At 38.9% G+C, this 21,889-nt stretch overlaps 1 non-coding gene across 1 annotated transcript; it reads left to right on the top strand.

The window, feature by feature from the left end:
• The first annotated feature begins 7,510 nt into the window (after nt 1-7,510).
• Nucleotides 7,511-7,582, top strand: TRNAS-GGA (transfer RNA serine (anticodon GGA)). The gene has a single exon. It is a non-coding gene; the product is annotated as a tRNA-Ser (tRNA).
• Nucleotides 7,583-21,889: the final 14,307 nt, after the last annotated feature.

Below are 21,889 nucleotides of genomic sequence, written 5' to 3'. Positions count from 1 at the left end.
TTGGCATAGTCAATAAAGCAGAAATAGATGTTTTTCTGGAACTCTCTTGCTTTTTCCATGATCCAGCGGATGTTGGCAATTTGATCTCTGGTTCCTCTGCCTTTTCTAAAACCAGCTTGAACATCAGGAAGTTCTCGGTTCACGTATTCCTGAAGCCTGGCTTGGAGAATTTTGAGCATTGCTTTACTAGCATGTGAGATGAGTGCAATTGTGCGGTAGGTTGAACATTCTTTTGCATTTCCCCAGTACCACTTGTTAAAGCGATTGTCTTTTCTCCATTCTATATTCTTGCCTCCTTTGTCAAAGATAAGATGTCCATAGGTGCATGGATTTATCTCTGGGCTTTCTATTTTGTTCCATTGATCTATTTTTCTGTCTTTGTGCCAGTACCATAGTGTCTTGATGACTGTAGCTTTGTAGTATAGCCTAAAGTCAGGCAGGTTGATGCCTCCAGTTGCATTCTTCTTTCTGAGGATTGCTTTGGCTATTCGAGGTTTTTTGTATTTCCATGCAAATTGTGAAATTATTTGTTCTAGTTCTGTGAAAAATACCATTGGTAGCTTGATAGGGATTGCATTGAAGCTATAGATGGCTTTGGGTAGTATACTCATTTTCACTATATTGATTTTCCCAATCCATGAATATGGTATATTTCTCCATCTATTTGTGTCCTCTTTGATTTCTTTCATCAGTATTTTATAGTTTTCTATATATAGGTCTTTTGTTTCATTAGGCAGATATATTTCTAAGTGTTTAATTCTTTTCATTGCCATGGTGAATGGAATTGTTTCCTTAATTTCTCTTTCTGTTTTCTCATTGTTAGGGTATAGGAATGCAAGGGATTTCTGTGTGTTGATTTTATATCCTGCAACTTTACTATATTCATTGATTAGCTCCAGTAATTTTCTGGTGGAGCCTTTAGGGTTTTCTATGTAGAGGATCATGTCATCTGCAAACAGTGAGAGTTTTACTTCTTCTTTTCCAATCTGGATTCCTTTTATCTCTTTTTCTGCTCTGATTGCTGTGGCCAAAACTTCCAAAACTATGTTGAATAGTAGTGATGAGAGTGGGCACCCTTGTCTTGTTCCTGACTCTAGGGGAAATGCTTTCAATTTTTCACCCTTGAGGATAATGTTTGCTGTGGGGTGTCAGATATAGCATGTATTATGTTGAGGTATGTTTCTTCTAGTCCTGCTTTCTGGAGGGCTTTTTTTTTTTTATCATAAATGGATGTTGAATTTTGTCAAAGGCTTTCTCTGCATCTATTGAGATAATAATATGTTTTTTATCTTTCAATTTGTTAATGTGGTGTATCACATTGATTGATTTACAAATGTTGAAGAATCCTTGCATCCCTGGAATAAAGCCCTTTTGGTCATGATGTGTCATGATCTTTTTAATGTGTTGTTGGATTCTGTTTGCTAGAATTTTGTTAAGGATTTTTGCATCTATGTTCATCAGTGATAATGGCCTGTAGTTTTCTTTTTTTGTGGCATCTTTGTCAGATTTTGGTATTAGGGTGATGGTGGCCTCATAGAATGAGTTTGGAAGTTTACCTTCCTCTGCAACTTTCTGGAAGAGTTTGAGTAGGATAGGTATTAGCTCTTCTTGAAATTTTTGATAGAATTCAGCTATGAAGCTCTCTGGTCCTGGACTTTTGCTTGTTGGAAGATTTTTTATTATACTTTTGTTTTCCATGTTTGTGATGGGTCTGTTAAGGTTTTTTATTTCTTCCTGGTTCAGTTTTGGAAAGTCATACTTTTCTAAGAATTTGGCCATTTCTTCCAAGTTGTGCATTTTATTGGCATATAGTTGCTGATAAGTAGTCACTTATGATCCTTTGTATTTCTGTGTTGTGTGCTGTGATTTCTTCATTTTTATTTCTAATTTTGTTGATTTCATTCTTGTTCCTTTTTTTCCTGATTAGTCTGCCTAATGATTTGTCTGTTTTATTTATCTTCTCAAAGAACCAGCTTTTAACTTTGTTGATTTTTGCTATGGTCTCCTTTGTTTGTTTTTTCATTTACTTCTGCCTTGCTTTTTATGATTTCATTCCTTCTACTAACCCTGAGGTTCTTCATTTCTTCTTTTTCTAGTTGCTTTAGGGGAAGGTTAGGTTATTTATATAATTTTTCTCTTGTTTCTTGAGGTAAGATTGTATTGCTATGAACCTTCCCCTTAGCACTTCTTTTACTGAATCCCATAGGTTTTGTTTTTTTGTGGTTTCATTTTCCTTCGTTTCTATGCATATTTTGATTTCTTTTTTGATTTCTTCTGTGATTTGTTGGTTATTCAGCAGCGTGTTGTTCAGCCTCCATATGTTTGTGTTTTAAATGTTTTTTCCTGTAGTTGACATCTAATCTTACCACACTGTGATCAGAAAAGATGCTTGGAATGATTTCAATTTTTTAAAATTCACTAAGGCTAGATTTAGCCCCAGGATGTGATCTATCCTGGAGAAGTTTCTGGGTACACTTGAGAAAAAGGTGAAATTCATTGTTTTGGGGTGAAATATCCTATAGATATCAACTAGGTCTAACTGGTCCATTGTATCATTTAAAGTTTGTGTTTCCTTGTTAATTTTTTGTTTAGTTGATCTATCCATAGGTGTGAGTGGGGTATTAAAGTCTTCCACTATTATGTTATTGTTAATTTCCCTTTTCATACTTATTAGCATTTGCCTTACATATTGTAGTGCTCCTATGTTGGGTGCATATATATTTATAATTGCTATATCTTCTTTTTGGATTGATCCTTTGATCATTATGTAATTTCCTTCTTTGTCTCTTTTTAGGGCCTTTATTTCAAAGTGTATTTTATCGTATATGAGTATTGCTACTCCTTCTTTCTTTTGATCTCTATTTGCATGAAATATCTTTTTCCAGCCCTTCACTTTCAGTCTGTATGTGTCCCTTGTTTTTAGGTGGGTCTCTTGTAGACAACATATATAGGGGTCTTGTTTTTGTATCCAATCAGCCAGTCTTTGTCTTTTGGTTGGAACATTCAACCCATTTACATTTAAGGTAATTATTGATAAGTATGATCCTGTTGCCATTTACTTTGTTGTTTTGGGTTTGAGTTTATAAACCTTTTCTGTGTTTTCTGTCTAGAGAAGCTCCTTTAGCATTTGTTGAAGAGCTGGTTTTGTGGTGGTGAATTCTCTCAGTTTTTGCTTGCCTGTAATGCTTTTGATTTCTCCTTCATATTTGAATGAGATCCTTGCTGGGTAGCATAATCTGTGTTGTAGGTTTTTCTCTTTCATCACTTTAAGTATGTCCTGCCATTCCCTTCTGACCTGAAGAGTTTCTATAGAAAGATCAGCTATTATCCTTATGGGAATCCCCTTGTGTGTTATTTGTTGTTTTTCCTTTGCTATTTTTAATATTTGTTCTTTGTGTTTAATCTTGATTATTTTGATTAATATGTGTCTTGGAGTGTTTCACCTTGGTTTTACCTTTTTTGGGACTCTCTGGGTTTCTTGGACTTGGGTGGCAATTTCCTTCCCCGTTTTAGGGAGGTTTTCAACTATTATCTCCTCAAGTATTTTCTCATGGCCTTTCTTTTTGTCTTCTTCTTCTGGGACTCCTATGATTCAAATGTTGGGGTGTTTGACATTGTCCCAGAGGTCTCTGAGGTTGTCCTCATTTCTTTTAATTCTTTTTTTCTTTTTTCCACTCTGCTTCATTTATTTCCACCATTCTATCTTCCACCTCACTTATCCTATCTTCTGCCTCAGTTATTCTACAGTTGGTTTCCTCCAGAGTGTTTTTGATCTCAGTTATTGCATTATTCATTATTGACTGATTCTTTTTTATTTCTTCTAGGTCCTTGTTAAACATTTCTTGCATCTTCTCAAACCTTGACTCCAGACTATTTATCTGTAACTCCATTTGTTTTCAAAGTTTTGGGTCACTTTTACTATCATTATTCTGATTTCTTTTTGAGGTAGACTCCCTATCTCCTCCTCTTTTGTTTGGCTTGGTGGGCATTTGTCATGTTCCTTTACCTGATGAATATTTCTCTGCCTTTTGATCTTGTTTAGATTGCTGTGTTTGGGGTGGTCTTTCTGTATGCTGGCAGTTTGTGGTTCCCCTTTATTGTGGATTTTCCTCCCTGTGGGTGGGGTTGGATGAGTGGCTTACCAAGGTTGCCTGGTTAGGGAAGCTTGTGTCAGTGTTCTGATGGGTGGAGCTGGATTTCCTCTCTCTGGAGTGCAATAAAGTGTCCGGTAGTGAATTTTGAGGTGTCTGTGGGTTTGGTGTGACTTTTGGTAGCCTGTATTTTAATGCTCAGGGTTATGTTCCAATTAGCTTTGTGGGTCTTGCTCCGAAACTTGTTGGGTGGAGCTTGGTTTCAGTGTAGGTATGGAGGCTTTTTGAATGAGCTCTTGTTGATTAATTTCCCTGGAGTCAAAAGTTTTCTGGTGTTCACAAGTTTTGGATTTGAGCCTCCTGCCTCTGGCTTTCAGTCTTATTTTTACAGTAGCCTCGAGACTTCTCCATCCATACAGCACCAATGATAAAACATCTAGGTTAATGGTGAGAAGATTCTCCACGTGAGGGACACCCAGAGAGGTTCACAGAGTTACATGGAGAAGAGAAGAGGGAAGAAGGAGATAGAGGTGAACAGGAGGAGAAGAGGGGGAATCAAAAGGGGAGAGAGCAATCTAGCCAGTAATCAATTCCCTATGTGATCTCCACAGTCTGGACCCCTCAGAGAGGTTCATGGAGTTACATAGGGAAGAGAAGAGGGAGGAAGGAGATAGAGGTGACCAGGAGGAGAAGATGGGAGGTCAAAAGGAGAGAGGCAAATCTAGCCAGCAATCAGTTCCCTAAGTGTTCTCAACAGCCTGGAGCACCCCCCAAAATTCACAGAGTTGGGTAAAGAAGAAAAGGGAGAGGAAGGAGATAGAGGTGACCTGGAGGAGAAAAACGAGTCAAAAAGGGGAAAGAGCAATCAAGCCAGTAATCACACTAAGTAAAAATGGGTACTGAAGACTGGATTCTTAAAGGTACAAAATTGATAACAAAAATCAAAAACAAAGATGAAAAATCTAGAGGACAGGTTAGACTCTCGAAAATACAATTAAAAAAAAAACACAAAAATTATAAAATATATATATGTGAAATTTGCTTTAAAAATAAGGTATTTTTTTCAAGGTAATAGTAGGTTGTAAAAATGAAAATTAAAGGAGTAATAAGGAACTTAAAAATAAAAAATAAAAAAATGTTAATAGTAAAATATATCTAGGAATTTCTCTGAAGCCGTTGAGGGCAGTGTGGGGTCAGTTCAGTTTCAGATAGTTCCTTGTTCCAGCTTATACTTCTTCTCAAGGTCTATAGGCCCCTTCCAGTGTAGTCAGTGCTAACTACAGGGTTTTAATCTGTTGCACCTGTCACTTCCAGAGCAGTTCCCTCTTCTTTGTTTATTTTGGCTTCCTCTGTTTGCAAGTCTCTTCAGTGTCTAATTTCCACCCTAACACAAGGGGCGAAGGTGATCACTTATTTAGGCTAACTTGTTCAATTGTGCTGTGGTGGGGCGGGGTGGGGGGGGTGGGGAGGAACACTGCAAACAAATAGCACTGGCGTGTGTGGGGAGTGCTTGCGGTGTCTGGGCCACACTGGGTTTGCCCCTGCTCACTGCGTGTGTGCTTTCCCTGGCTATACTGCTCAGGCTCCAGGTTGCTCTGCAGGGGAACTGTCTAAAGCAGGCTCTGGGTTGCATGCACTTCCCAGGTCTAAGCCACTCAGGTTCAGGTTCTCGAGTACTCCACAAAGACACAGACTTGGTTGGGCCTGCATTTTGTGCCCTTCCCAGGTCCAAGCAGCTCAGGTGACCAGGTGCTTGTCGAGCGCACTCTCCCAGCTGGGCGGTGCATCTTATCACCTCCCCAGTCCCAGCCGCTCGGTTTCCTGGGTGCACCACAAGAGCGTCATCTCAGGTGTGCCGTGTGTCTCCTCTGGGGAGCTGATCTCTGACTGCGACCCTCCTGGTGGATGCCAACCATCCAGGATCCCAGGAAGACTTCGTTAGTAATTGGGAGCCTACTCACAGATTGGTGGAGGAGGCCATCTCTGCGGCTGAGATTGCCCTTGCCTTCTGGCTTTGGCTGTAGCTGTCTGCCTCTCTGCCTCCGGCGAGGGGAGGGGCCTGTCCACAGCTGGCTAGCTCTCCTCTGGTATTCGCTCAGTCCTTTGTTCTGTGAGCGGGCCAGGCTGCGCCTCAGAGCTTTTTGCGGGAAAGTTTTTTTTTTCTTCTTCTTCTCTCTCTCTTTTTTTCGTCTCTGGTTATTCCCACAGTTTGGGTTGCTGTCTCACGTTAGCTCCCTCAGGTTGTTCTCAGGGCATTCAGGCCTGTTCCCCACCCTATGCATCCAGCCCGTGCCTCCCTGTTCAGCCCTCCCTTGCTGCTGGTGGATGCGAGCTTCTGGGCTGCCTCTCCACTGGGAGTCGTGGCTAGGCGTGTAATCTATGGGTTCTTTTTTTCTCCTCCCAGTTATGTTGCCCTCCAAGATTCCAAAACTCCCCACAGACCCACCGGTGAGAGGATTTCCTGGTGTTTGGAAATTTCTCCTCCTTCATGACTCCCTCCCCAGGATGGGTCTCCATCCTTAACTCCTTTGTCTCTCTTTTTATCTTTTATATTTTGCCATACCTCCTTTCGAAGAGAATGGGCTGCCTTTCTGGGTGCCTGGTATCCTTTGCCAGCATTCAGAAGTTGTTTTGTGGAATTTGCTCAGTGTTCAAATGATCTTTCGATGAATTTGTGGGGGGAGAAAGTGGTCTCCCCATTCTATTCCTCCACTATCTTAGGATCGCCCCCCATCTCAACATCTTTTAAACTTGTTTTCTTTTAGTTACCATTTTTTTGTGTGTGTGTAGTGACAATAATTTAGGTCTACTCTCTCAGCAAATTTCAAGTATACAATCAAGTATTATTAAATATAGGGCTTCCCAGTTGGCTCTGTGGTAAAGAATTCGCTTGTCAATGTGGGAGATTCCGATTTGATCCCTGCATTGGGAAGGTCCCCTGGAGAAGGAAAAGGGAACCCACTCCACTGTTCTTGCCTGGGAAATCCCACAGACAGAGGAGCCTGGTGAGCTACAGCCCATGGGGTCACAAAAGAGTCAGACGTGACTTAGTGCCTAAAACAATAATTATTAAATATCATCATTGTCACCATATTGTATGTTAGATCTCTAGAAATTACTAATCTTATAACTGAATGTTTGTAATCTTTGACCAGCATCTCCCCATCTCCCCACCCCCCAGTCCCTGGAAATAAGTGTTCTACTGTCTGATTCTGTGTGTTCTATGGTTTTAGAGTCCGCATATAAGTGAAGTCATGCAGTATTTGTTTTTCTGTCTCTGGCTTATTTCATTTAAGATATTTTATAATATCCTCCAAGTCACCAATGTTGTAACAAGGGCAAGATTTTCTTCTTTTATAAGGCTAAATAACATACAATTTATATGTATGTATTTACATATGTATACCCACATATGGGCTTCCCTGGTGGCTCAGAGGTTAAAGCGTCTGCCTGGAATGCAGGAGACCCCGGTTCGATCCCTGGGTTGGGAAGATCCCCTGGAGAAGGAAATGGCAACCCACTCCAGTACTCTTGCCTGGAGAATCCCATGGAGGGAGGAGCCTGGTAGGCTACAGTCCATGGGGTCACAAAGAGTCGGACACGACTGAGTGACTTCACTTTCACTTTCACCCACATATATATCACATTTGATAAATAATGCTACAATGAACATATGAGTGTAGATGTCTCATTGAAATAATGATTTCATTTTTTTTCGTATCTTTTGTATGTATACTCAGTAGTGGGATTGTTGGGTCATACAGTAATTCAACTTTTAGTTTGTTGAGAAGCTTCCATATTATTTTCCATAATGGATGCATCAATTTACATTTCCATGAACAGTATATAATGGTTTGCTTTTCCCTACACCCTCTCCAACACTTGTTCTCTCTTGTGTTTTTGGTAATAGTCATTCATACATGTGTGAGGTGTTATCTCACTGTGGTTTTGATTTTCATTACCCTGATGATTAGCTACGTAGAACAGCTTTTCATATACCTGTTGGCCATTTATGTCTTCATTGGAAAAATGTTTATTCAGGTCCTTTGTCCACTCAAAAAATTGGGTTATTATTTTGCTATTGAATTATATGGGTTTTTTATATGTATATTTTGGATATTGACTTCTTATCAGATAGATAGCTTGCTCCCATTTCAAAGCTTGCTTTATCATTTTGTTGATTGTTTCTTTTCTGTTCAGAGCCTTTTAGTTTGATGTGGTTCAACCTGTTTAACTTTTATTGCCTGTACTTTTGGTGTCATATTCTTGAAATCATTGCCAAGATGAATGCCAAGGAGGTTTTCCCCTATATTTTTTTAAGGAGTTTTATGGTTTTGGGTCTTAAGTTTAAGTCTTTAACCCATTTTGAGTTAACTTTGTGAGTGGTGTAAGATAGGTGTCTAGTTTCTTTCTTGTGCATATAGATATATAGTCTTCCCAACACCATTTATTGGAGAGACTAGAAACAGTGTCAGATTTAATTTTCTTGGGCTCCAAAATCACTGCAGACTTGAGCCATGAAATTAAAAGATACTTGCTCCCTGGAAGGAAAGCTATGACAAATTTAGACTGTGTATTAAAAAGCAGAGACATTACTTTGCTGACAAAACTCATCTAGTATTTTCCATTAGTCATGTATGCATGTGAGAGTTGGACCATAAAGAAGGCTGAGCACTGAAAAATTGATGCTTTTGAACTGTAGTGCTGGAGAAGACTCTTGAGAGTCCCTTGGACTGAAGGTGGATCAAGCTAGTCAATCCTGAAGGTAATCAACCTTGAATATACTTTGGAAGGATTGGTGCTGAAGCTGAAGGTCCAATACTTTGGCCATCTGATGAGAAGAGCTGACTCATTGGAAAAGACCCTGATGTTGGCAAAGATTGAGGGCAAGAGGAGAAGAGGGCGACAGAGGATGAGAGAGCTGGATGACCTCATTGACACTATGGAGATGAGTTTGAGCAAACTCAGGGAGATAATGAAGGACAGGAAAGCCTGGCGTGCTGCAGTTCATGGAGTTGCAAAGAGTTAGACATAACTTAGTGACTGAACAACAACAACCTTTTCTCTATTGTGTATTCTTGACATTCTTGTCAGATTAGTTGATAGTGTACCTTTGGTTTATTTCTGGGCTCTGTTTAGTTTCACTGAACTATGTATCTGTTTTATGTCAATATCATTCTGTTTTTATTATTAACATTGGATGGTCCTTGAGGATATGGTTTTGTAATATAGTTTGGAATCAGGGAGTGTGATTCCTCCAGATTTGTTATTTACTAATATTGCTTTTACTATTTGGAGAGACTAGAAACAGTATTTCTGGTTCTGCACAAATTTTAGAATTGTTTTTCTTATTTCTATGAAAAAATGCCACTTTCATTTGATAAGGATTGCATTCAGTTTGTAGATTGCTTTGGACAGTATGGACATTTTAATATTATTTATCCAATCTATGAGCATGAAATACCTTTCCACTTATGTCATCCTTCAATTACTTTCATCAGACTGTTAGAGTTTCCAATGTATAGAGCTATCATCTCCCTTGTTAGGTTTATTCCTAACTATGGATTCCTTTTGATACTGCTGTAAATGTGCCTTTTACTATTTCTTTCTGAGGTGGTTCATTGATAATGTATAGAAATTCAACTAATTTCTGTGTGTTGGTTTTGTTTTCTACAACTTTACTGAATTTGTTTATTGTTTTAACAATTTTTTGGTGGTGTCCTTAGGGTTTTTTGTATAAAGTACTATATCATCTTCAAGTGACAGTTTTACTATTTCCCTTCTGATTTGGATACTTTTTTTAAATTTTTCTCGTCTAATTTCTCTGGCTAGGACATCAGTATAAAGTTGAATAGAAATTGAAAAGTGAGCACCTTTATCTTGTCTTTTTGTTTCTTTTAAATTCATTTATTTTTAGTTGAAGGATAATTGCTTTACAGAATTTTGTTGTTTTCTGTCAAACATCAACATGAATCAGCCATATATATGCATATGTCCCCTCACTCTTGAACCTCCCTTCCAATCCCACCCCTCTAGGTTGATACAGAGCCCCTGTTTGAGTTCTCTGAGTCATACAGCAAGTTCCCATTGGCTATCTATTTGACATATGGTGATGTAAGTTTCCATGTTACTCTCTCCACACATTTCACCCTCTCCTCTACCTACCCTCATGTTTATAAGGCTGTTCTCTATGTCTGTTTCTCCATTGTTGCCCTGCAAATAAATACATCGGCACCATCTTTCTAGATTCCATATATATGCATTAGTGTACGACATTTAGCTTTCTCTTTCTGACATACTTCACTCTATAATAGGCTCTAGGTTCATCCACCTATTTAGAATTAACTCAAATGTGTTCCTTTTTATGGCTGAGTAATATTCCATTGTATATACATACTACAGCTTCTTTATCCATTCATCTGTCAATGGACATGTAGGCTGCTTCCATGTTCTAGTTATTGCAATAGTGCTGCAATGAACATTGGGATACATATGTCTATTTCAGTTTTGGTTCCTCAGGATATATGACTAGAAGTAGGATTGTTGGGTCATATGGTGCTTTTATTCCTAGTCTTTAAAGGAATCTCCATACTGTCTTCCATAGTGATGGACATGAGTTTGAGTAGGCTCTGGGAGTTAGTGTTGGACAGGGAAGCCAGGAAGTCCAGGGGGTCACAAGAGTCGGACATGAGTGAGTGACTGAACTGACTGAATGATACCGTCTTCCATAGTGGCTGTATCAATTCCATCAACAGTGCAAGAGCATTCTCTTTTCTCCACACCCTCTCCAGCATTTATTGTTTGTAGACTCTTTGATGATGGCCATTAGAATTGGTGTGAGGTGATATCTCATTGTAGTTTTGGTTTGTATTTCTCGAATAATGAGTGATGTTGAGCATCTTTTGATGTATTTGTTAGCCATCTATATGTCTTCTTGCTATTCTTTGGAACTCTGCACTCAAATGGATATATATTTTATTTGCTCCTTTGCTTTTTGCTTCTCTTCTTTTCACAGCTATTTGAAAGTCCTCCTCAGACAGCCATTTTGCTTTTTTGCATTTCTTTTTCTTGGGGATGGTCTTGATCCCTGTCTCCTGTACAATGTCATGAACCTCGGTCCATAGTTCATCAGGCACTCTGTCTATCAGATCTAGTCCCTTAAATCTATCTCTCACTTCCACTGTATAGTCATAAGGGATTTGATTTAGGTCATACCTGAATGGTCTAGTAGTTTCCCCCACTTTCTTCAATTTAAGTCTGAATTTAGCAATAAGGAGTTCATGATCTGAGCCACAGTCAGCTCCTAGTCTTGTTTCTGCTGACTGTATAGAGCTTCTCCATCTTTGGCTGCAGAGAATATAATCAATCTGATTTTGGTGTTGACCATCTGGTGATGTCCATGTGTAGAGTCCATGCTGTTGGAAGAAGGTGTTTGCTATGACCAGTGCATTCTCTTGGCAAAACTCTATTAGCCTTTGCCCTGCTTCATTCTGTATTCCAAGGCCAAATTTGCCTGTTACTCCAGGTGTTTCTTGATTTCCTCCTTTTGCATTCCAGTCCCCTATAATGAAAAGGACATCTTTTTGGAGTGTTAGTTCTAAAAGGTCTTGTAGGTCTTCATAGAACCATTCAACTTCAGCTTCTTCAGCATTACTGGTCAGGGCATAGACTTGGATTACTGTGATATTGAATGGTTTGCCTTGGAAACGAACAGAGATCATTCTATCATTTTTGAGATTGCATCCAAGCAGTGCATTTCAGACTCTTGTTGACCATGATGGCTACTCCATTTTTTCTAAGGGATTCCTGCCCACGGTAGTAGATAATATGGTCATCTGAGTTAAATTCACCCATTCCAGTCCATTTTAGTTCACTGATTCCTAGAATGTTGATGTTCACTCTTGCCATCTCCTGTTTGACCACTTCCAATTTGCCTTGATTCATGGACCTAACATTCCAGGAACCTATGCAATATTGCTCTTTATAGCATCGGACCTTGCTTCTATCACCAGTCACATCCACAACTGGGTGTTGTTTTTGCTTTAGTGCCATCCTTTCATTCTTTCTGGAGTTATTTCTCCACTGAGCATCGGACCTTGCTTCTATCACCAGTCACATCCACAACTGGGTGTTGTTTTTGCTTTAGTGCCATCCTTTCATTCTTTCTGGAGTTATTTCTCCACTGATCTCCAGTAGCATATTGGGCATCTACCGACCCGAGTAGTTCATCTTTCAGTGTCCTACCTTTTTGCCTTTTCATTGACTATGCCAAAGCCTTTGTGTGGATCACAGTAAACTGGAAAATTCTGAAAGAGATGGGAATACCAAACCACCTGACCTACCTCTTGAGAAATATGTATGCAGGTCAGGAAGCAACAGTTAGAACAGGAGATGGAACAGCAGACTGGTTCCAAATAGGAAAAGGAGTACGTCAAGGATGTATATTGTCACCCTGTTTATTTAACTTATATGCAGAGTACATCATGAGCAACGGTGGGCTGGAAGAAGCACAAGCTGGAATCCAGATTTCCGGGAGAAGTATCAATAACCTCAGATATGCAGATGACACCACCTTTATGGCAGAAAGTGAAGAGGAACTAAAAAGCCTCTTGATAAAAGTGAAAGAGGAGAGTGAAAATGTTGGCTTAAAACTCAACATTCAGAAAACTAAGATCATGGCATCCAGTCCCATCACTTCATGCAGATAGATGGGGAAACAGTGGAAACAGTGGCAGACTTTATTTTTTGGGGCTCCAAAATCACTGCAGCTGGTGACTGCAGCCATGAAATTAAAAGATGTTTACCCCTCGGAAGGAAAGTTTTGACCAACCTGGACAGCATATTAAAAAGCCAGAGATATTACTTTTCCAACAAAAGTCCATCTAGTCAAGGCTGTGGTTTTTCGAGTAGTCATGTATGGTTGTGAGAGTTGGACTATAAAGAAAGCTGAGTGCCGAAGAAGTGTCATTTGTTTCATTTGAACTGTGGTGTTGGAGAAGACTCTTGAGAGTCCTTTGGACTGTAAAGAGATCCAGCCAGTCCACCCTGAGGGAGATCTGTCTTGGGTGTTCATTGGAAAGACTGATGTTGAGAATGAAGCTCAATATTTTGGCCATCTGATATGAAGAGCTGACTCATTTGAAAAGACCCTGATGCTGGGAAAGATTGAAGGCAGGAGGAGAAGGGGACAACAGAGGATGAGATGGTTGGATGACATCATCGACTCAATGGACATGAGTTTGGGTAAACTCTGGGAGTTGGTGATGGACAGGGAGGCCTGGCGTGCTCCAGTTCATGGCATCGCAAAGAGTCAGGCATGACTGAGCAACCAAACTGACTGATATGTCTTCTTTGGAGAAGAAGTCTATTTAGGTCTTTTCCCCTCTCTTTAATAGGGTTTTTTGTTTTTCTGGTATTGAGTTGTATGAGCTGCTTGTATGTTTTGGAAATTAATCCTTTGTCATTTGTCTCATTTGTTATTATTTTCTCCCATTCTGAGGTTTGCCTTTTCACCTTGCTTATAGTTCCCTTTGCTGTGCAAAAGCTTCTAAGTTTAATTAGGTCCCAGTTGTTTATTTTTCTTTTATTTCCATTACTCTAGGAGGTGGGTCATAGAGGATCTTGCTTTGATTTATGTCATTGAGTGTTCTGCCTACATTTTCCTTGAAGCGTTTTATAGTTTCTGGTCTTACATTTAGGTCTCTAACCCATTTTGAGTTTATCTTTGTGTGTGGTCTTAGAAAGTGTTCTAATTTCATTCTTTTACACGTAGTTGTCCAGTTTTCCTAGTACCACATACTGAAGAAGCTGTCTTTTCCCCATGTATAGTCTTGCCTCCTTTGTCAAAAATAAGGTATTCATAGATGCATGGGTTTATTTCTGGGCTCTCTGTCTCATTCCATTGGTTTCTATTTCTGTTTTTGTGCCAGTACCATACTGCCTTGATGACTGTAGCTTTGCTATATAATCTGAAGTCAGGAAGTTTGATTCCTCCAGCTCCACTCTTCTTTTTCAAGACTGGTTTAGTTATTTGGGGTCTTTCTGCTTCCATATGAATTGTGAAATTTTTTGTTCTAGTTCTGTGAAAAATGCCATTGGTAATTTGATAGGGATTGCATTAAATCTGTAGATTGCATGTTGCAGTATAGTCATTTTCACAATATTGATCTTTTGTACCCAGGAGCATGAAATATCTCTCCATCTACTTATGCCATCTTTGACTTTTTAAATCAGTATCTTATACTTTTCTGTGTACAATTCTTTTTGTCTCCTTAGGTAGACTTATTCCTAGATATTTTATTCTTTTTGTTGTAATGCTGAATGGGATTGACTCTTTAATTTCTCTTTCTGATTTTTCATTGTTAATATACAGGAATGCAAGTGATTTCTGTGTATTGATTTTGTATCCTGCAACTTTGCTAAATTCACTGATTAGCTCTAGTAATATTCTGACACTATCTTTAGGGTTTTCCATGTATAGTATCATGTCATCTGCAATCAGTGAGAAATTTACTTCTTTTCTGATCTGGATTCCATTTAGTTCTTGTTCTTCCCTGATTGCTATAACTAGGACTCCCCAAACTATTTGAATAGTAGTGGTGAGAGAGGACACTCTTGTCTTGCTCCTGATCTTTGAGGGAATTCTTTCAGTTTTTCACCATTGAGAATGTTTGCTGTGGGCTTATCATATATGGACTTTACTATGTTGAGGTAATTTCCTTTTATGCCCATTTTTTGAAGAGTTTTAATCATAAATGGGTGCCGAGTTTTGTCAAAGGCTTTTTTTGCATCTATTGGGATGATCATATGGTTTTTACCTTTCAAGGATTTTTGCATCTATGTTCATCAGTGATATTGGCCTGCAATTTTCTTTTTTTGTGTTGTCTTTGTCTGGCTTTGGTTTCAGGGTGATGGTGGCCTCATAGAATGAATTTGGAAGTATTCCTTTCTTTGCAATTTTTTGAAGGAGTTTCAGAAGGCTAGGCATTAGCTCTTCTCTAAATGTTTGATAGAATTCTCCTGTGAAGCCATCTTGTCTGGGCTTTTGTTTTTTGGGAGATTTTGATCACAGTTTTGATTTCTGTGCTTGTGATTAGGTTGTTCATAATTTCTTTTTCTTCAGGTTCAGTCTTAGAAGATTGAACTTTTCTAAGAATCTGTCCATTTCTTCCAGGTTATCCATTTTATTGCCATATAGTTGCTCATAATAGTCTTTTATGATCCTTTTGTATTTCTGCATTGTCTGTTGTAACTTCTCCTTTTTCATTTCTATTTTTTTTTGATTTGACTCTTTTCTCTTTTTTCCTTGATGAGTCTGGCTAAAGGTTTGTCAATTTTGTTCATCTCAAAGAACCAACTTTTAGTTTTCTTAATCTTGACTATTATTTCTCTCATTTCCTTTTCATTTATTTCTGCTCTGATCTTCATGATTTCTATCCTGCTAACTTTGGGCTTTTTGTTTTAGGTGTAGTTAGTTTCTCTATTCAATATTTTTCTTGTTTCTTGAGGTAGGATTGTATTGCTATAAACTTCCCTCTTAGAAATGCTTTTGGTGCATCCCATAGGTTTTTTAGTTGTTGTGTTTTCATTGTGATTTGTTTCTAGAAATTTTAAATTTCCCTTTTGATTTCTTCAGTAACCTGCTTGTTATTTATAAATATAAGTGGATAAGAAAACTGTGGTACATATACACAATGGAATATTACTCAGCTATTAAAATGAATGCATTTGAATCAGCTCTAATGAGGTGGATGAAACTGGAGCTTATTATGCAGAGTGAAGTAAGTCAGAAAGAAAAATACCAATACAGTATATTAACACGTATATATGGAATTTAGAAAGATGGTAACAATGACCCTATTGCAAGAGAGTGAAAGAGACACAGATGTAAAAAACAGACTTTTGGACTCCGTGGGAGAAGGCGAGAGTGGGATGATTTGACAGAAAAGCATTGAAACATGTATGTTATCATATGTGAAATAGATCGCCAGTCCAGGTTTGATGTGTGAGACAGGGTGCTCAGGGCTGGTGTACTGGGATGACTCTGAGGGATGGAATGGGGAGGGAGGTGGCAGGAAGGTTCAGGATGGGGAACACATGTACACCCATGGCTGATTCATGTGAATGTATGGCAAAAACCACTACAATATCATAAAGTAATTAGCCTCCAATTAAAATAAATAAATAAAGTAAAAAGAAATGTATTGTTTAATCTCCAGGTGTTTGTGTTCTTTTTTAACAGTTTTTTTCTTTTAATTGGTATCTAGTTTCAGTGATGTGGTCAGAAAAGATGTTTGATATGATTTCAATTTTTAAAATGTACTGAGGTTTGATTTGTGACCCAAGATGTGGTCTATCCTGAAGAATGTTCCATGTGCACTTGAGAAGAAGGTATAGTCTTCTGCATTTAGATAGAATGTCCTAAAGATATCCATGAGATCCATCTGGTCTGATATGTCATCTAAGACTTGTGTTTCCTTATTAACTTTCTCTTTTGATGACCTGTCCATTGGTGTAAGTGAGTGTTAAAATCTCCTGCTATCATTATGTTACTGCCAATTTCTGCTTTTATGTCTGTTAGTGTTTGTCTTATGTATTTAGGTACTTGCATGTTGGGTGCATTGATATTTACAATTGTGATGTCTTCCTTTTGGATTGATTCCTTGATCATTATGTAGTGTCCTTCCTTATCTCTTGTAATCTTTATTCTAAGGTCTATTTTGTCTGATATGAAGATTGCTACTCCAGCTTTCTTTTGATTTCCATTTGCATGGAATATATTTTTCCATCCTCTCACTTTCAGTCTACATGTGTGTTAAGGTCTGAGGTGGGTTTCTTGTAGATAGCATATATATGGTCTTGTTTTTGTATCCATTCAGCGAGTCTGTGTCTTTTGTTTGGAGCATTTAATCCACTTACATTTAAAGTAATTATTGATATATATGTTCCTATTGTTAAAGCTGAAACTCCAGTACTTTGGCCACCTCATGGGAAGAGTTGATTCATTGGAAAAGACTCTGATGCTGGGAGGGATTGGGGGCAGGAGAAGAAGGGGATGACAGAGGATGAGATAGATGGATGGCATCACTGACTCAATGGACCTGAGTCTGAGTGAACTCCAGGAGTTGGTGATGGACAGGGAGGCCTGGCATGCTGCGTGCGATTCATGGGGTCACAAAGAGTCGGACACGACTGAGCGACTGAACTGAACTGAAATGATTGTCATTTTCTTAATTGTTTGGGGTTTGTTTTTGTAGATCTTTGTCTTCTCTTGTATTTCCTGACTATATAAGTCCCTTTCACATTTGTTATAAAGCTGGTTTTGTGGTACTATATTCTCTTAAGTTTTGCTTGTCTGTAAAGCTTTTGATTTCTCCATCAATTTTGAGTGAAATCCTTGCTGAGTAGAGTAATCTTTGTTGTAGATTTTTCCCTTTCAGTACTTTAAATATATCCTGTCATTCCCCTGTGGCCTGCAGAGTTTCCACTGAAAGATCAGTTGTTAACTCTATGGGGTTTCCCTTGTATGTTACTTGTTGCTTTTTCCTTGTTGCTTTTAATATTCTTTCTTTGTGTTTAATCTTTGTTAGTTTGGTTAGTGTATGTCTTGGTGTGTTTCTCCTTGGGTTTATCCTATATGGGACTCTGAGCTTCTTGGACTTGATTGACTATTTCCTTTTCCATGTTGGGGAAAGTTTCATCTACAATCTCTTCAAAAATTTTCTTATACCCTTTCCTTGTCTCCTCTTCTTCTGGGACCCCTATAATTCAAATGTTGGTGTGTTTAATATGGTTCCAGAGGTCTCTGAGACTCTCATTTGTTATTTTTACTCTTTTTACTTTATTCTGCTCTTCAGCAATTATTTCTACCATTCTATCTTCCAGCTCACTGATTCGTTCTTCTGCTTCAGATATTCTCCTATTGATTCCTTCTAGAGTATCTTTAATTTCAGTAATTGTATTGTTTGTCTCTGTATACTTATTCTTTAATTCTTCTAGGTCTTTCTTAACTGATTCTTGCATTTTCTCCATTCTGTTTTCAAGATTGTACATCATCTTTACTATCATTATTCTGAATTCTTTTTCAGTTAGTTTGCCTATTTCCCCTTCATTTATTTGGACTTGTGTGTTTCTAGGTTGTTCCTTCATTTTTGCTGTATTTCTCTGCCTTTTCATTATCTTTATTTAAACTTATTGTGTTTGAGGTCTCCTTTTCTCAGGCTTCAAGGTTGAATCCTTTCTTTCTTTTAGTCTCTGCCCTCCTAAGTTTGGTCCAGAGGTTTGTGTTAGCTTTGTGTAGGGTGTGACTTGTGCTTCTGTCCTGGTGGGAGGAAGTGAGTTTTCTTTTCCTCTGATGGGCAGGGCTGAGTGAGGTGGTAAACTCGTCTGCTGATGATTGTGTCTGCATTTTTGTCTTGTTTGTTGTTTGTATGAGGAGTCCTGTACAAGGTCCTACTGGAAGTTGGGTGATGCCAGGTCTTGTATACAAGTGGTTGCCTTTGTGGGTGTTCTCAGTATTTGATACTCCCTAGGGTTAAGAGTCCTCTGGTAGTCTAGGGTCTTGGAGTCAGCACTCTCACTCAGAGGCTCAGGGCTTGATCTCTGGTCATGAATGGAGATTCCACAGGTGATTTGTTATGGCAGTAAATGGGATTAAAACAAATACCCAAAAAAAGAGAAACAAAAGAAATGGCAATTACAAAATCAGGCACATAATAACTAAAATAATGAAATATACACACATACATATACACCCATAAACAAAATCAAAGAAGCCCCCCCCCCCAAAAAATAAATAAATAAAGTGCAATAGATTGACCTGGCAAACAATGGAAACCAAAAATGATATCCACCACTTAAAAACAAAGCTAACTGAAGCACAAACTGGAAAACAAAGTAAAGCAAGGTGCCAACTGAGGAATAAAGCAACGAAAACGAAGCAAACAAATATGGTGAGAAAAAGAAAGGAAAGAAAGAATAGAAATACAAAGTTAAATAGAGGTAAATAGAAGATTTATAATATTAAAGATTAACTGCAAGGGGAAAAGAACCTAGGAAAAGCAAACAAAAGAATAAATGTAGAAAAAATGATAATAAATTTTAAAAATTTAAATTAAGAGTAAAGAGAAAGAAAAAAAAATGGAAAACTCCACACAACTGCAAAAAGCCGACATAGGGGCAGAAGTTTATAATAGAATAAAAAGCGTGATGAAAAAAATTCTCAAAAGCTTAAACAGATTTAATAGCACAAATAAAATTGACAGCTACAACAAGAAAGTTTTTAAAAAGGGAGAAAAATTGAAAAAAAAAATCCAGGAGAAACTACAGAACAAGTCAAAATATAAGAAATAACAAATGTTTTTCTTGAGTCTCTGCTGTCAGCATCTTTTTCCTTGCTGGGAGTCACAGTCCACCTCGCCTCCCTAGGATGCCTTCCAATACTGGGCTGGTCTCTGAGCCTGCTGTGCAGGCAATTCAGACTCTAATCTTGTTCTGCTTCTTCTCTGTGTTCTTGCCTCCAATGTCCACAGCTATCAGAGCTAGTGCATTTTATTTTGTGAGAATTCACAATGTCCTTTTATATATTTCACAGACACAGACTCTGCCTAGTTGATCATGTGGATTTAATCTGCAGCTAGTGGGAAGGTTTTGTGTCCTCTTCTTTAGCACATTGCCCCTCGTTTCAATTGTGATTTGATCTCCGCCTCTGCCTGTTGGTCATCACAGGGGTTTGCTCCAGAGGCTGTCCTGGAGGACTTAGGTCTGCTCCAGTGAGTTCCAGGTGTGGAGGTGGTGCAGCTGCTTGGGGTGCAGGGGCCCTGGCAGCACCAAGTACTCAGGGGAGTTGGTGGCTAAGGCAGCAGGAAATATGGTGCCCTAGAAGGGTATGACAATCCACTTCAGCATTTTTGTCTGGAAAATCCCCCAGACAGGGAAGCCTGGCAGGTCACAGACCACAGGGTTGCAAGGAGTTGGATATGACCAAAGTGACCGCACGTGCACAGGAATTTTTCTAGCCTATGGAAGCTCTACCCCAGTGAGTGAAATCTCAAAAATGACTGATCTCTGTTCATATCCAAGACAAACCATTCAATATCACAGAAATCAAAGTCTATGCCCCAACCATTAATGCTGAAGAAGCTGAAGTTGAACAGTTCTATGATGACCTACAATACCTTCTAGAACTAACACCAAGAAAAAAGGTCCTTTTCATCATAGGGGACAGGAATGCAAAAGTAGGAAGTCAAGAGATACCTGGAGTAACAGGCAAGTTTGTCCTTGGAGTACAAATTGAAGCAGGGCAAAGGTTAACAGAATTTTGCCAAGAGAACACACTGGTCATAACAAACACCCTCTTCTGGCAACACAAGAGATGACTCTACACATGGACATCACCAGACAGTCAATATTGAAATCAGATTGATTATATTCTTTGCAGCCAAAGATGGAGAAGCTCTGCTGCTGCTACTGCTAAGTCGCTTCAGTCGTGTATGACTCTGTGAGACCACATAGACAGCAGCCCACCGGGCTCCTTTGTCCCTGGGATTCTCCAGGCAAGAATATTGGAATGGGTTGCCATTTCCTTCTCCAATGCATGCATGCAGGCTAAGTCGCTTCAGTCGTGTCCAACTCCATGTGACCCTATGGACAGTAGCCCACCAGGCTCCGCTGTCCACAGGATTCTCTAGGCAAGAATACTGGAGTGGATTTTCTTTCCTTCTCCAGGAGAAGCTCCATACAGTCAGCAAAAAGAAGACTGGGAATTGGCTGTGGCTCAGATCATGAGCTCTTTATTGCAAATTCAGACTTAAATGGAAGAAAATAGGGAAAACCACTAGGCCATTCAGGTATGACCTAAATTAAATTCCTTAGAATTATACAGTGGAAGTTACAAATAGATTCAAGAGATTAGATCTGATAGACAGAGTGCCTAAAGATCTATGGACAGAGGTTCATGACATTGTACAGGAAACAGTGATCAAGATCATCCCCAAGAAAAAGAAATACAAAAATATAAAATGGTTGTCTGGCAAAGCCTTACAAATAGCTGAGAAAAGATGAGAAGTGAAAGGCAAAGGAGAAAAGGAAAGATATACCCATCTGAATGCAGAGTTCCAAGGTATAGCAAGGAGAGATAAAAAAAAAAAGCCTTCCTCCATGATCAATGCAAAGAAATTGAGGGAAAAAATAGAAGGGGAATGACTCGAGACCTCTTCAAGAAAGTTAGAAATACCAGAACATTTCATGCAAAGATGGTCACAATAAAGGACAGAAACAGTATGGACTTAACAGAAGCAGAAGATATTAAGAAGAGGTGGGAAGAATACACAGAAGAACTATACAGAAAAGATCTTCATGACCCAGATAACTACGGTGGTGTGATCACTCACCTAGAGCCAGACATCCTGGATTGCGAAGTCAAGTGGGTGTTAGGAATTATCACTAGGAACAAAGCCAAAGCTAGTGTGGGTGATGGAATTCAAGCTGAGCTATTTCAAGTCCTAAAAGATGATGGTGTGAAAATGCTGCACTCAATATGCCAGCAAATTTGGAATACTCAGCAGTGGCCACAGGACTTTCAAAGGGCAGTTTTCATTCCAATCCCAAAGAAAGGCAATGCCAAAGAATGCTCAAACTACCACACAATTGCACTCATCTCACACACTAGCAAAGTAATGCTCAAAATTCTCCAAGCCAGGCCTCAACAGTATGTGAATCGTGAGCTTACAGATGTTCAAGCTGGATTTTGAAAAGGCAGAGGAAACAGAGATCAAATTGCCAACTTCCACTGGATCATA

The sequence above is a fragment of the Ovis canadensis genome, chromosome X (assembly GCF_042477335.2).
Source record: "Ovis canadensis isolate MfBH-ARS-UI-01 breed Bighorn chromosome X, ARS-UI_OviCan_v2, whole genome shotgun sequence".
Classification (NCBI taxonomy): domain Eukaryota; kingdom Metazoa; phylum Chordata; class Mammalia; order Artiodactyla; family Bovidae; genus Ovis; species Ovis canadensis.
This window is presented reverse-complemented; position numbering and strand designations above follow the sequence as displayed.